The following is a 16,798-nucleotide window of genomic DNA, read 5'->3' as shown; positions in this document are numbered from 1 at the left end:
CTTTTATTTATTTATTTATTTATTTTGACAATACATCTTACTTTAAAAATTCTTGATACCTGTTCCAATTCTAAGGGTAAATGTTTTCAGAGTTACTAAAATCCAGTGATTCTTCCCAAATAAGATATCAGATGGAAAACTGTAAGTAATTTCTCACTAGTTTCATAGGATTTCTTGAAAAAATATTTTTGAATTCATATTTTGCCAATCATTGTTTTTCATGCAGTTCCCCAGTATTCTTTCCAACCTTCCATTCCCCTCTACCAACCCTACATTCTAGCCATATTTCTCTGGTCACCAACCCATGAACACATTCCACCCTTTTTCACCTCTGGTCTCTGCTTCTGCCATTCCCTCTACCTGTAAGGCTCTTCCTCACCTATCTCCATCAGTCAGAGTCCTAACCACCCTCATGTAGGCAACTACTCCTGAGATGGGAGAATTTCACTCTCCTTCCTACAGTCCCGTTGTCCTGCCTCAAAGGAACAGCTGATGTAGTATGCTCTCTGACAGGACTTCAGGGAGGCAGAGCTACACAGGGAGACAGAATGGGAAGATCAAAATGAACAGGAGGGGGCTTCCCTGGTGGCGCAGTGGTTGAGGGTCCGCCTGCCGATGCGGGGGACGCGGGTTCGTGCCCCGGTCCGGGAAGATCCCACGTGCCGCGGAGCGGCTGGGCCCGCGAGCCGTGGCCGCTGAGCCTGTGCGTCCGGAGCCTGTGCCCCGCAACGGGAGAGGCCACGACAGTGAGAGGCCCGCATACCAAAAAAAAAAAGAAAAATGAACAGGAGGAACATGGAGATTTGGGAGATGTTCCCAGTCTGTAATAGAACTATAGAAAAATTCCATCTTCCCTACTTTTTGTTCCTATGTGTTCTGCTGTGGGTATCTCAAGACAGTCTCCCTTTGGGAGAGCAATGTCTCCCTGTGACACTGACATAAGGATAAGAAGGTACCAGTTATTTGTTCTCATATTACCTGAACATCTTGCTGTTTCAGAAAGTTCTGATGCACAACCAATATCAACATCTGTTTCAAGGATCTCTGCTGGAATTGCAGCTTCACACAGCCAAATTGCCTATGCTTCCATCAAGGAAATGGCTATTTATTTTATGCAGCCATCTGGGCTATAACCAGGATGTTCTGTCATTTGTGGTCTTGTTTTCTGGCTTTTTCTTTTAAGGATAAAAATTTGATGACTTCATAAGCAATTTCATATATACATATATATATATATATATGTATATATGAAATCAAACTTATAAGTAAATGTTGCCTAAGTTCTTTACAGTGTCACTGTGGTGATAGATATTTTGGTCTAGCATCCTCTCTTCCTTTCCCCTCCCCCAACTGCTGTTATTTGGATCTACAACATTTACTCTTTGGTGAAAAACAAGTTAATAAACTCCACAGGGCCCGTAAGCAGTTGCCTGAAGACTTTTCACGGGACTCACTCCCTTTGAAAAGAGGCAGGCTGCTTGGAGACTCAGTATGCTACCAAATGGGATTCTCCCTTACCTTCCTACCTCCCAACAGTCTAGCAAGGAAATGGTTTGTCTTATCACTTTAACAAGCACGCTTTTTTTTTTAATTGGAGTATAGTTGTTTTACGATGTTGTGTTAGTTTCTACTGTACAGAGAAGTGGAGTTCCCTTTGCTACACAGCAGGTTCTCATTAGTTATCTATTAACAAGCACTCTTCATCATCTCAAACATTCAAAACTTTCCTTCATCTTTTATGGTGGCTTCTCAGGAGGAATATCACAAATGACTTGTGGTCTAGAGTGTAATTTCAGTGACTACCACGGTAGAGGACATTGGCGGGTAGGAGTAGGGAGAGAGTGATCTGAAAGCAACCAATTTATCTTTTCAAATGCTATTTCCCCCCTTTTATGGAACTCAATTTACTCAGAATTATGACTTTTATAAAGTTTTTCAAGTATTCTTATTTGAAAAAGAAATACATGGTACTCCTACTGACAACACATTACTTCTCATATTCCTGGCAATGTCACTTACTTGGAATGGAGCCATAAAGTAGGAAGAACTTTGAGAGACCTGTAAGCAGCCCAAATAAATGTTGCAGAGTTCACACCCCAAAGCTTATAGACCTTATTCACAGAAGAGGACTTCACCCCGCTCTGTTGACTCTTACATTACACACGATTACAGCTGGTTCTCCAGCCCATTGCAGGTTAGGATCGGCCAATTAGAATGGAGAGAGGAGCTGCAAAGGGGGAGATAGAAATGTTATCAATAGAAGACACAAAACTAAAAATTCACAGCAGTTCTAGGGCATTCTGAATCAGGCGCGAGGCTCTTCACACCTCCATCCCCATGAGAGCACACTGTGTTACAACTCAGTGCAATCATCGACGTTCAGAACCATAACCTGGCGTCATCGAAAGAATGCGTTATGTTCAGGATTCTCTCTGTAGGAGAGCAGAGAGTGTGAAATATATTTTGGGAGGATTGCCGTCCAAAATGATTAACATTTTAAAAGGTAAATCTGGGCTTCCCTGGTGGCGCAGTGGTTGAGAATCTGCCTGCCGATGCAGGGGACGCGGGTTCGGGCCCTGGTCCGGGAAGATCCCACGTGCCGCGGAGCAACTGGGCCCGTGAGCCACAACTACTGAGCCTGCGCGTCCGGAGCCTGTGCTCCGCAACAAGAGAGGCCGCGACGGTGAGAGGCCCGCGCACCGCGATGAAGAGTGGCCCCCGCTCTCTGCAACTGGAGAAAGCCCTCACACAGCAGCGAAGACCCGACACAGCCAAAAATAAATTAATTAATTAAAAAAAATAAAAATTAAAGAAAAATAAAAGGTAAATCTGAGCGATATAGAAGGGATTATTGAAGTCACCTCCTGCCCAGTCTTCTGCCTCCAATCTCTCCTCCCAGCCCCCAACTACCCACCTCCATCAGGTCATCCTTTAGGGTACTACAAGATTCATCCTCCTAAAGCAATAGCTCTAGTCAAATTACTTCCACATTCAGGAATCTCCAGTGGTTCCCCGAGACCAATAAAATCAATAAAACAAGATGCTCAGCTTATCATTTAAACACCTTCCACAGTACAGCCCCGATCTAGCTTTATCTACCATCATTCCTTTCAAGTGTACTGCTCTCTGGCTCAGTAGTTCTCAAAGTGTAGCCTCTGGACCAGCAGCACTTGGGAACGTGTTAGAAACGCACATTATTGGACCCCACCACAGAACTACTGAATCAAAAACTCTAGGGGTGGAGCACAGCAATCTGGGTTTTAAGAAGCCTTCCAGGTGATCCTGATGCACCTGAAGTTTGCAAACCACTAATCTAGCCAATGTGAACTGGCCATTACATAATTATACTTTACCTCTCCTGCCTCTGTAGTTTCCACGTTTCCTGTGTCTGGAATTCCTCTTGCCTTTTCCCCCTTATAAAGTGCTACATATTCTTGAAAAGTATCTCTAATGATATATCCTTTAGGGCAGGGGTCCCGAACCCCCGGGCCTCGGACCGGTACTGGTCCACGGCCTGTTGGGAACTGGGCCGCCCAGCAGGAGGTGAGCGGCGGGCGGGCAAGCAGAGCTTCATCTGCCACTCCCCATCGCTCCCCATCGCTCGCATTACCGCCCGCACCATCCGACCCCACCCACCCTGTCCGTGGAAAAACTGTCTTCCACAAAACCAGTCCCTGGTGCCAAAAAGGTTGGGGACCACTGCTTTAGGGAGTATCCTATATTCCATCTACTCAGATGCAAATGCTTTCTTCTACAAATCCTCACAAAAATTTACCTGCAATCCATTCAATTCACTTATTCATTTTTCCATTCAACTAACATTCACTGAAGCTGGCTGTGTGTCAGGCACAGGGCACTGGGGATACAAATGGACAAATAAACAGAAAATTACTCCACGGTGTTCCACGCAGGTAACCATGAGAACATAAGAAGGGGACATCTCTCCCAGACATGGAGGTTTGATAACACTTCTTTCAAAAAGTGTCATCTGAGCTGAGAACAGGAAGGATGAGTAGAGATAATCGGCGAGGAGAATTTTTTTTAAAGAATAAGCAACAGGTAATCAAGACCCGTTTTAAGTAGAAATTCACACATGATATAAACATACAGAGTCAAATGAGTGGTGTGAGCATATACCCTTACCAGAATGTCAAGGTGTCTTCGGGGGAGCCTTTTCTTCCATCCAACAGCTATATTTAATACAAAGATATAGCCAATGCAATTATCTCCAAAGTGCGCCAGTCATATTGCTGGCATCTTGGAGAGACCCCTTTCCTGAAATCTCTGAAGATTAACTCACGTGTGGTCTCTTTCTAAATTCTGCAGCCAGCATTCCTGCCTCAGGCCAGCATAAACTATTGCTAGAACCACCATATTTTATTGCTGTTTTGACCACCTAAGACCCCAGCTAGGTCTTCACCAACCTCTCGATCAAATGTCAAATTTCTTATTAAAAATGTCAAGGCTACCACAGAAATTTACCCTTGTTCTAATGTTACACCAGACAATTGACCTTCATCTATAGAGTCCCACAAACTTAAAAGGATCTCCTCTTGTCAATCAGGCAAACGACTGTCTTGGGTTACTCCAAGTTCATATGACCCCCCAGGCAGTCAAGGGTCTGAGACCTTTGAGAGCTGGTGTTTGAAGTGACTCCTGGGAGGAAGTTTCCCAGTTCACTGGAGGCTCCCTTCAGAGCGGGCTGAAAGTCACGAAGACGGGATCTCAAACTGCCTAATCTGCTCAGAGATCCTGAGCTCATCCCCACTGAGGTGGCTGTAGACTAGCTCCAATTGACATGATAATCCACAGACAGGAGTCTGACATCAGATCCAAATGCTAGCCTCTAACCAAACACCCTTGTGTCACAGAGTTATGGATGGAAAATAACTTGCTGTAAAAACAAGGAGACTACATGGTGCTGGGAAAAAAACACTAAACTTGACACCGAGTCCCCCTAAAACCGAGTTCCTCTGCTGAGTTTAAGATTAAGCTCTCTATCGAAAACGCTATTCCCTTTCTTGTCCTAACCTGTTCCCCTCAAGATGGAGGAATATCAAAGAAAAGGGGTGACTGAAACCATATACAAGCCCCCATGTCCCTGTGCTTTGAAGTAAAAGGCTTTGGCTTTAGTCTCCCAGGCCTCCCCTGAGTCTCAAAAGGCTGACTCAAGAGTTAATGATTAGGAAATGTGAAGATGGAGAGACAAAGAATGTTTGTCGGGCTGTGGGAAACTGGGAACAACTCAGACTATAAACCAGCCACAGAGCAGAGTCGCCAAACCCCCAGTTCCCTGAAAGATACAGATGAAGGACTGACACATCTTCCTAAGTTGTTTTTAGAGGAAGCCGACCCCCACCAGATGAAAACTGCTGACCGCGAGCATGGAGACTGAGACTCCAGACCGGTTGAAATAAGAAGATTGGTGATGCTTGAAAGTTCACCTTAAGAACCTGCTGTATAGCACAGGGAACTCTACTCAATACTCTGTAATGACCCTATAGGGGTAAAGAATCTAAAAAAGAGTGGATATATGTATACGTATAACTGACTCACGTTGCTGTACATCAGAAACTAACGCAACATTGGAAATCAACCAGACTCCAAGAAAAATTAGTGAAAAAAAAAACAACAAAAAAGAAAGTACATCTTGATGTCAACCAATTCGAGAACTGTGAACAAATTGATCGTGCACTCTGCAGCCCCCTCCCTCATACTGCCTTTAAACCCCTTCCTTGAAAGCCACTGGGGAGGTTGGGTCTTTTGAGCATGAGCTCAGCATTTATTGCAATAAATGCTGTACTTCACCACACCTCCGTGTCAGTAGATTGGCTTTACTGCACACGAGCGAGTGGACCCAAGTCCAAGTTCGATAAACTCAGAGTCAGAAGAAACAGACTATGCTCCTTCTCTGTTAGCCATCAGCCCTGTGACTTCTCTGAGCCTCATCCTCCCCAGCACAACTTGAGGAAATCAGATGTAGCTATATAGCTGTGTCAGAGACTTCTAGGTGTCTAACCCAATATCCATTCTTCCATTTAGCCCTGGTTATAGAATCCCAAGGGTGAAGTATAAAGCTAGCTGCAATTAAGCACAGCTGGAAAAAAAAAACAAACTAAAAAAGATCACCATAAATAAATAAGTAAGTAAATAAATAAAGCACAGCTGACTAGCTTGGAGCCATGCCCAGTGTTCAAAGAGCAGCCGGTTGCATGAGCCCCCCCTTAATAGTCCAGAAAGCCCCTATGCTTTCTGGACTATAAAGTCCAGAAAGCATAGGGGTCAGTGGCTTAGATTAGTCCATCATGATACATGCTATCATTGTCTGATATTTTACTTCTGTACTGTTTTTTACTTCACAAATTAGATATTGGTTTTACTAACTTATACCATCAGTGTTTCTTTAGATTTACACACATATTAACCAACATCTTTACTCATATTCCTTATTATCTTTCAGGCTTTCTCTCTGGGATCATTTTCCTCCTGTCTGAAGGATAGCCTTAAAATTTTCCACTAGTTAGGGTTTTTTGATAATAAACACCCAGTTTTTGTTTTTCTGAAAATATCTTTAATTGCCTGATTTTTGAGAAATATTTTTGTTGAGTGTACAACCCACTGATTATTTTTTGATGATTATTTTTTCTTAGCCTACTGAAGATATGATTCCACTGTCTTCTCACTTCAATTGCTGCTATTCAAATATCATTCACCATTGCTATTCCTGTTTTGGTGATCTGTCTTTTCTCTCCGCCTGCTTCTAAGGTATCTTCTCTTTCTTAGATGTTCTGTGGGTTCGCTGCAATATCTCTAGATGAGGATTTTTTCTTTCTGCTTTGAATTCATTTTGGTTTGCTGGATCTGAGGATTGATTTCTCTCAGCAATTTTTAAGCCTCTCAGTCAATCCTCCATGTCTTTGGTATTGCTTTCATATTTCCCATCTCTGTCTTTCTGAACTATATTCTGGAGAACTGCTGCAGGTCTATCTTCATTCATGAATTTGTTTTCCAACTATGTTTAATCTTCTGACTAATGCAGTCATTGAATTTTGAATTCCAATTATTTTAAGGTGATTTTCTAACTTTCTTTTTGTACTTTTTTGTATTCCTTAAATTATTTATAATTAGGAATTGTCCTGTATAACAAAACAATTCTAATTGTTTAAAAAATTTAAATGATGGATGAGGAACTTTGCGGACTATCTAGTATAATTATTTCATTTTACATATAAGAAAATGAGACCCAGGTCAGATAAGACACCTTTTCAAGGTCACACAGTGAGTTAGGGCAAAGCCAGACTTGACTCCAACTCTTCTGACCCCCAATTCCAGGTTCACTCCACTACACTCCAATTCTGAAACAATGCTCATTACACAGAGAAATGGTACTGCCACCTCCCCAAACCTGCACATTTTTCTTTCTTTTTCTTTTCTTTTCTTTTCTATTTTATAATAGTCTGTTGAGCTACATCATCTCTCTTAATCCCTGAATTCAAAGGCCCTCTTTAACTGACTTCCCTTTTACATCCAAATTATCATTTCCAAGATAACATGGAATGTACCTCAGAAAAGAGATCAGTTAAAATATCCTACATGGGACTTCCCTGGTGGCGCAGTGGTTGGGAATCCACCTGCCAATGCAGGGGACACGGGTTTGACCCCTGGTCTGGGAAGATCCTACATGCCGCGGAGCGGCGAAACCCGTGCGCCACAGCTACTGAGCCTGCGCTCTAGAGCCCGCGTGAGCCACAACTACTGAGCCCGCGTGCCACAACTACTGAAGCCCACGCGCCTGGAGCCCGTGCTCCGCGACAGGAGAAGCCACCGCAATGAGAAGCCTGTGCACTGCGGCGGGGAGTGGCCCCCGCTCGCCGCAACTAGACTGTTCGCAGCAGCAAAGACCCAACGCAGCCAAAAATATAATTAATTAATTAATTAATTAATTAAAAAATATATATATATATATATAGTTATAACTAAAAAAAAATCCTACATGTAATCACTTAGACTAGGAACTTCTATGTAACACAGCAAATTAGGCATTCTAAAGTCTGTTCCACTCTTGTAGCCATACTGCACTCCGTTGTTTACAAAGCGCTCTCACATTCACTACCTCTGGGATCCTCACCGACCCTGAGGTAGATACCCAGAGGTTGTTATTACCCTAGGGGTGGATTATCTGGGAACCAATGAATCAAATATCCCCCTCTTATGCCTCATTTTGTTTTTGTGATTTTTTAAATCACTTTTCTTCAAGAGGGGCCCCCAAACAGTATAAGCCTGAGCCCTGCAAAACCTGGATCTGATCTTGATAACCCCCAGGCAGCAACCGAGGCTAAGAGAAATTAAGTGACTTCACCAAGATATAATGGCCATTAAATTATGTGTATACAACATGACCAATTAATTATTCTGAAGTCAGTATTTTTTCATATGCTGTCATGGCAAAACTTCCCGAACTCTTAACATATTTCCACCTAGTTGATAACTGAATTAAGATGACTGGGTGGTAGAATATTCTGAAATATATTCACTGGTGTTTTCCCACACCAACATGTCCTTGCACCACACAAGCCCAAACAGCTAGAACGTTTCACACACACTGCCTTCAGGTTAGGACTGTCACTGCAGAGATGTAGAAGAGAGAAACATGAGAGTGTTCCCCTGTTGAATTTCAGCTTCTGAAGCCCATGACGGAAATGACGATTGTAAGGGGACAGCTTGGCAGGAGTTCCCTGTACCACCACAGCATGGGAACAGTACACATCACTGCTAGAACAGTACAGATTACACAGGGGCAACATTAGACCCTGTGATAACCGCAAATGGTGTGGAAGTGAGGGAGAGAGAGCAGGAAGATGTCCCCTTATTCCTGAGAGAATGTATGAGCGTTATGTGGTTGTGAAGAGGGAACAAGGCTGGATAAAGTGGCATGGACCATATGGTGGGAGGCAGATGGGGACACAACTGTCTCGGAGGATGCTCCATGGAGGTGATAGTGCACAAGAACCATGGCAGCAGTTGGCATGACCCATGCCATAAAGTTTTATAAAGCCCCTATAACCTAGAAGGCAGTTGAGGGAAAAGAACGGGAAGAAGGACCCTGGTGTGAGCTAACACCTCAAAGTAACTGACGTTACACTCTGCATCATCTAGTAGATTTAGATTCAGGACTTAAGAAAGAAGCCAAATCCACTTACAGAAATAGTGAACCAACTTGTGAAACTGAGTTGTGTGGGCTATGAAATTTGTATGCATTATATGATTATTTTTCAACCAAACATTACTCATGCTGGCAGGAGAAGGCATGATGTAGTAGAAAAGACTTCTACTTAGAATCAGAACCTGTATCTTCAAGTCCCAGCTCTAGTAATTACTAGCTTTGTGATGTTGAGCAGGTAACTTAACCTTTCCGAAACTCAGTTTTCTCATCCATGAGACAGGATCCCTATCCTGTCTTCCTCTCAGTGCCATTATGAAAATGAAATGAAATCATACAAGAGAAAGAGTTTGGCAAAACGTAAAGCTCTCTACAAACATTAGGTGTTAAAATCAATCACACATTTATTTTCATTCACCTTGTACTCTCTCTTTTCATATTTTGGGATATTAACGTCAGTGTCTGAAGACGTCTGCTTTGTAAAAATGTTTTGTTCTTTTTCATAGACTATACCCAGAGATGTGGGAGTGAAATAGGGCAGGTCCTCATTCTAGCCCCAGTCTCAGAGAGCAGCTGGATGTTGGACACTGGTTGTTGGCCAGAGGCCAGGCTGCGAGGTTTCCAGTGTATTCATCACTTATGGCTGCTGTAACAAACTATCACAAACTCTGCAGTTTAAAGTGATACAAATTTGGGCTTCCTTGGTGGCGTGTCCCCCAATGCAGGGGACACGGGTTCGAGCCCTGGACCGGGAAGATCCCACATGCTGCGGAGCAACTAAGCCCGTGCGCCACAACTACTGAGCCTGAGCTCTAGAGCCCACGAGCCACAACTACTGAGCCTGCGCTCTAGAGCACGTGCCCCGCAACAAGAGAAGCCACCGCGGTGAGAAGCCCGCGCACCACAACAAAGAGTAGCCCCCGCTGTCAGCAACTAGAGAAAGCCCGCACGTAGCAACGAAGACCCAATGCAGTCAAAAATTGAATTAATTAATTAACTAAAACAAACAAACAAACAAACAAAAAACAGTGATACAAATTTATTATCTTATGGTCCCAGAGGTCTGAAGTCCAAAATGGGTCTCAGTAGGCTTGAATCAAGTTGTCTTCAGGGCTGTGGTCCTTCCAGAGGCTCTAGGGGAGAATCAACTTCCTGGCCTTTTCCAGCTTCTAGAGGCGCCCACATTCCTTGGCTCATGGCCCCTTCGTCCATCTTCAAAGCCAGCAACAGAGCAGCTTCACACTCTGCTTTTGACCCTCCTGCCTCCCTCCCACTAGGACCCTTGTGATCACACTGGGCCCACCCTGATACACCAGAATAACCTGCCCATCTCAAAGTTTGTGACCTTAATCACATCAGCAAAGTCCCTCTTGCGGTGCATGTTAGTTTTGGGGGGGCTGCCACAAACTGGGTGGCTTAAAACCACCGACATTTCTTCTCTCACAGTGCTGGAGGCCAGAAGACTGAAATCAAGGTGTCAGCAGGACACAATCCTTCCGAAGGCTCCGGAGGAGGATCCTTCCTTGCCTCTTCCAGTTTCTGGCAGTCACAGGTGTTCCTGGGCTTGCAGCTGTGGCACTTCGATCTCTTCAGTCTCAATGCCTCCATTGTCACATGGCATTCTCCTCTATGTCCCTGTGTCCAGATTTCCCCCTTTTTGTAAGGATGCCAGTCATATTGGGTTAAGGGGACACCTTGCTCCAATATGATTTCATCCTAACTTAACTAACTACATCTGCAATGACCCCATTCCCAACTGAGGTCACATTCTGAGGTATCTGGGATTAGGGCATCAACATATCTTCTTGGGGGCACAATTCACCCCCTAACACCACGTAAGGTAACATATTCACAGATTCTGGACATCTTTGCGGGGGTGGGGCATTCTACCTACTGCATCCCGGTTCTCCAGACAGCTTCTCTCACCCACAATGTGGAGACCTCCAGGCCTTGCAGGAAAGGCAAGGGCTAGCTGCCCAGGACCAGTGTGGTGACACGAAAGGGTTTGGCCTTTGCCTTTAGCAAGGTCTGGATTCAGATTGGTCTCTGCTCCTTGCAGTGGTGCATGCTTAGAGTAAAACACTTTCACCTCTCTGAGGCTCACTTACATCATCTGAAACCTGTTCTAACGCTCTCCATCTCCCAAGGCTAGTTGTCGTAATTGCGTGAGGCAAGTCTGTGAAGCACCTGGCACATCAAAAGCACATATGAAATGGGAGCTGTCATCATGTGTCCCCACACCCCAATTCTTGAGAAAAAAAGTAAAGCTTTGTTCCACACAATCGCTCCCACCGTTACTTCTATTCCACATTGAAACAGTAAATTTGTCTGTGTGCCCAGCTGGCCCTGCCAAGGCAGAGTAAGAGTTAAATTAAGAGGCCACATGCCGGATGGGGGCAAGGACCGCCCCAGGGGCCCACCGCCTCTCACCTCAGGTTCTCCCTTTGCTCCATCCACCTTCCCTGGACTTGGAACTGCTGCGAAGACCTCTAACCCCTGGGGAGACCCTGAAGCCAAGAGCTAGGGGAGCTCTGAACATGCCAAACTCCCTAGATCTAAAATTTTTAAAAAAGAAAATCTAAACTGCCAACGACCTCCCTTCATCCCCTTCAAGTCACCTCCCTGTGTCTCTTAAGCAAGCACAGCCTCACTTAAAGCCAGTTTTTCAGGAAGGAAAGCTGAAAGAAAGAAGAGGTGCCACGAGCTCAAGATCTAACTAACTTTGCCACTTTTTGACCATAAGTACAGAAGACTGGATGGATTTGAGTTTCTTGTAGACTAACACAGGTTGTCAGGGAAGAAAGAAAGATGCTTACTCTACTGCCTGGTAGTTTGGCTTTTGAGTGAAATAATCAGAGAGGAAGATGCAGGAGAGGGGTGAAGGATAGGGACGGACACTCCATGGGGTTTGGTTCTGCATGCTGTTTGTCTTTCATCCGAGGCCCTTGAAAGCAGCCCCCAACCCCATTTTGGGCACAAGTTACCAACACAGGACGCCATGCGAAAACTGATACTTGCCAGGAGAGAGCTAGCGGGCCTCTGACAGACTGCTCCAAATCCCTGCCTGCAAACTTCTTCCCTGAAATGTGACTTTTTGTTAACAGACCAACTTGAGCAGGAAGGTTGCATTTGTTTGCTAAAGCTGCCATCAAAAGAGCTACCACAAAACGGACAGCTTAAACAAGAAAAATGGATTGTCTCACAGGTCTGGAGGCTAGAAGTCCGAGAGCAAGGTGTCAGCGGGGCACTTCCCCTTGGCTTCTTGTGTTGCTGGCAGTCCTTGTGTTCACTCCAACCTCTGCCTCCGTCTTCACATGGCTTTCTCCATCTGTGGGTTTCCGTCTTCACGTAGCCATCTCCTTATAAGGACATCAGTCATGGATGAGGGCCCACCCTACACCACCATGACCTCATCTTAACTCCGTACACCTGCAGCAACCTTATTTGCAAATAAAGTCACATACTGAGGTACTAAGGGTTAGGACTTCAACACCTTTTGGGGAAGACTCAATTCAACGCGTAACAGAGGGGAATTAGGCCACATTTGGTACACAAAAATCCAAACTGCAGCCTGCCACACCAGTGGTTCTCAACCAGGGGTGATTCTGATCCCTGGGAGACACTTGGCAGTGTCTGGAGACAGTTCTGTTGTCCCATTTGGTGGAGCAAGAGGGAAGGTGCTACCGGCATTTAGTGGGGGAAGGGCCAGGGATGCCGCTAAATAGCCCATAGTACACAGGACAGCCCCGCACAGCAAAGAAGTACCTCGCCCATGGTACCCAAGTTGAGACCCCTACACTCTCCCCATCAGAACAGTGTCCCTCTCTACCCAACCTGCTCCCCAAGAGCGCGCTCTCTCTCTCTCAGGAGCCATTGCTGGCCCTTTGACTTCAAGTCCTGTTCATTCCCCTCCCCTCCAGACTTGCCAATTTGAGGCAGGGTCTTCAAATTGATGATTTCAAAGGTTTTTCCCTCCGCCATGCTGCTTGGCCCCTGCCTGCCTGCCGAGCCAACAGATGAAGTTGTGGGGGGGCTGCTGGCCTCCCTGCGTCTAATCCTGAGCCTCGGCAGCAGCAGGGAAGGTGGCAAATGTTCAATAGCAGTTGTTGGCAAAGAAGCACGGCAGTGGCCAGACCCAATAATGCCACTGCATGCGTAAAAGCCGCTTGAGCAAATTTCTCCTACGTGGTCAGATTTGCAACCGGGACAAAGGCCTCTGCTGCGTGTGGGTTTTGGGGACAGGGAAACACAGAGCTCCTTTTTAGTTCTTTGCTGGTTAATTAGTTTGGATGACTGGCTGAGATCTCTTTAAATTTCACTTCTGTTATCAATATTGGTAGATTGATCTGATCTGTGAAATGCAGTGGGGGGTGATTTTATGCGGCAGTAAAATATAAAGCAGAAAATTTCCACATGATTGTGGTATTATCTAAAGTAAAATGGCTTCTGCATTGATTAGGCTCTGGTCAGCAAACCATAATAAACTACTTGCCAGTTTGCTAGGTTACATTTACTAATTAATGATTGGGTAATACTTGCAAACTGTGAAGTGCTGATTAATATTAGATAATCTTATGATTAGGCACAAATGTGACTTCTGTTAACCTCCTTATAGAGTCTTTGGGTTTCTGTTCTTGTCTTTTACCATTATTATGTTTGTTAATCAAATAACTATGTGCCAGAATTCAGCAATTCGTCCTTTCAAATCCCAGCCAGTAACATCAAATAGAGACACTGCCTTCTATTTAATTAGGGAGGAAAATGTCTTCTCAAAATTTAGCACTTGGGCCCTAGCTACCTACTGTTTTGAACTGGTGTGGATTTGGGATTGAGGAGCTGGCAGAGGTTCCTATTGCCCTTCTACTTTCGGATCAGCTGTACAACTGCGAGCGGCCTTAGAAAGGTAGTTAGACAGGGCTATCGGCCAGTGCTTGTTTCTGTTTTCAGGGTGAAATAGCCTCCTCCAGCACCCTCTTCTAGTTCCCTTTGCCAATAGCTCCCTCATGTGATCGGCACTATAATTGTCAAGAAACTAACAATGAAAAATATCTACCTCTTCTAGCTTTAGAAATGCCATGCCTCCATTTTAAACTGCTCACCTCATAAGATCTGAGTGGATCCTCATCTCCATCAGAGATCATGAAATATGATTGAATAGGGATTTGTTTAGGAAGTATCTGAACCTTTTTTTTTTTTTTTTTGATATACTTTGCTTTGGTTTGAACAAGCATGTCCCCTGTTTCTTGGGAGTCTGGCACTTGAGGAAGTAACTCTGAGCTGGGCTAAAGAGAAAGAGAATTCTATTCTCTTCAACTTTTATCTGAGTGTGAACTAGGAGTCAACACTGGGGCTGGTGTCCTGAATCCTTTCAATTTATCTTTTTAGTTATATAACTTAATATTTTTCATTATCTTTATGAAATATTTATATCATACAGAAAGTAACATCACCCATGTACTCACCACCCAGATTTAACAGCAGGTAACATTTTGCCATATATGCTTCTGAACTATCTCCGTTTTTTAAGAAATAAGATGTTATAGCTCAAGCTCCAAACCCCTCCCATGTATACCTTCCTTTTCCCTCCTCAGAGTAACCACTCCCCCAAAGTTAGTGTGTATATTTCCCATGAATGTTCTTATCCTGGTGTATATTTCCCATGAATGTTCTTATCCTGGTCTCTATGTGTATGTATTTATAGGTAATACATAATATTGCTCTGAGTGATTTTTAAGTTTCATGGCTAGCATCAAACTGACCACTTCTAGGTTTCTATCCTAGGAAACCTTTCCTGCATGTGCACAAGGAGACATGTACATTACAATATATTCATTGTAGTACCGTCTGCAATAGCAAAAAAGAAAGTGAATACAACCTAATCATCCATCAGTACGGGAAGGGATAAATAAAACTGTGCTTTATTCATACACTGGAATATTATGCTGCAGTTAAAATAAATGGACTAGATCTATATGTATCAACACAAATAAATCTCAAAAACAGTGTTGAGTGAATAGCGCAAGCTGCAAAAAGATAAACGTACAGGATGATACCATCTACTTATCCATTTAACTCATATGTAACTCTAATTTTTCTGTTGTCTGTTTCATCACATTTAAAACACAGATGACAAAATAGTATTTCACAGTTATTTCATTTAAATATCTTTTCCAGGGGCTTCCCTGGTGGTGCAGTGGTTAAGAATCCGCCTGCCAACACAGGGGACACGGGTTCGAGCCCTGGTCCGGGAAGATCCCACATGCCGTGGAGCAACTAAGCCCATGCACCACAACTAACTGAGCCTGCGCTCTAGAGCCCGCGAGGCACAACTACTGAGCCCGCGAGCCACAAGTACTGAGCCCGTGCACCACAACTACTGAAGCACAACTACCTAGAGCCTGTGCTTTGCAACAAGAGAAGCCGCCCCAATGAGAAGCCTGCGCACCGCAACGAAGAGTAGCCCCTGCTCGCCGCAGCTAGAGAAAGCCCACGCGCAGCAACCAAGACCCAATGCAGCCATAAATAAATAAATAAATACATAAATAAAACTATTACAAAAAAAGAAAAGTAAATAAATAAATATATTTTCCAGTTTGCAGAACACTTCCATATATACAGTCTCATTAATAAAGGCAAAAGGGAACGTAAAGTTATTAATGTTAAAAAGTGCTTCTTCAGCTTTTGGAATCCTGAGAATTTTTAGTAAGAGTTGGTTAGCTTGAGCAAGCTACTTGGGTGGGTTGCATTCTTATCCATAGGACCATCCTGCCTAACATGTGAAACCCATTAATTAACATAAGCCTCTGACCTTGGTCAAGCCTCCTAATCAGCCACCCCTTGGAGCAAATAAGAAGAGTAGGAAGTCAGTCCCAGGAAGGGCTTCTCATGGTGCTGTCTCTGCAGCTATCTCACTCTATAAAATAACCTGAATGTTTCTACAAGACTCCTCAGAGGAAAGCACAACATAAGTTGCTTGTTTAAACTTCCAAAATTCCTCTAGAATATAAAGTGATTCAGCTTTCATCACGTGGTAGGCCCTTAGGAAGGTAGTCCTAATATACAGTTCTTCCCAACTCTCTTTTCTCATCATGGAGAAGCCAAATAACTTGAAGGCAGGAATTATAACTCTATCTTTGCATCCTGCATGGCACGGTTTTTGTACTTGAAAGCTGCTCAACAAATGTGGAAGGCAGTACAGAGCAGGAGAATTCATGCAATCTGAAGTCACACTAAACAGGCCTGCTTCAAGTCACAGATCTACCACTTATTCGGTCATGGATCTGCCAACTGACCTTGGGTTCGGGTTACTTGATTATTTGTCAGATTCAGGAAATTAAAATCCAGGATACCCAGTTAAATTTGGGGGACACACTTATATAAAAATTTATTCATTGTTTATCTGAAATTAACATTTAGCTGGGCATCCTGTATTTTAATCTGGTGATCTTACTTTGAGCAAATTACTTGTCTGTGTTTCAGGCAGTTTTCCCTGGAGAAACGGCCCACAGGGAAGCAGCATTCCCTATTCAGAGTCACACCATGGATGAGGCCAGAGCCCTGGCTTCTCCAGGGGATGGGTTCAGAGCTACTTGACACTTAGTGCCCTAAAGTCTACTTAGGACAGCCTTTCCCAGTGAA

At 44.0% G+C, this 16,798-nt stretch overlaps 1 pseudogene; it reads right to left on the bottom strand.

Annotated features, from left to right (window-relative positions):
* LOC114484665 (non-histone chromosomal protein HMG-14-like) overlaps positions 1-16,798 on the bottom strand; it is a 37,818-nt pseudogene that overhangs the window by 1,251 nt on the left and 19,769 nt on the right.

This window comes from Physeter macrocephalus, chromosome 21 (genome assembly GCF_002837175.3).
Source record: "Physeter macrocephalus isolate SW-GA chromosome 21, ASM283717v5, whole genome shotgun sequence".
NCBI classification, from domain to species: Eukaryota; Metazoa; Chordata; class Mammalia; order Artiodactyla; family Physeteridae; genus Physeter; species Physeter macrocephalus.
This window is presented reverse-complemented; position numbering and strand designations above follow the sequence as displayed.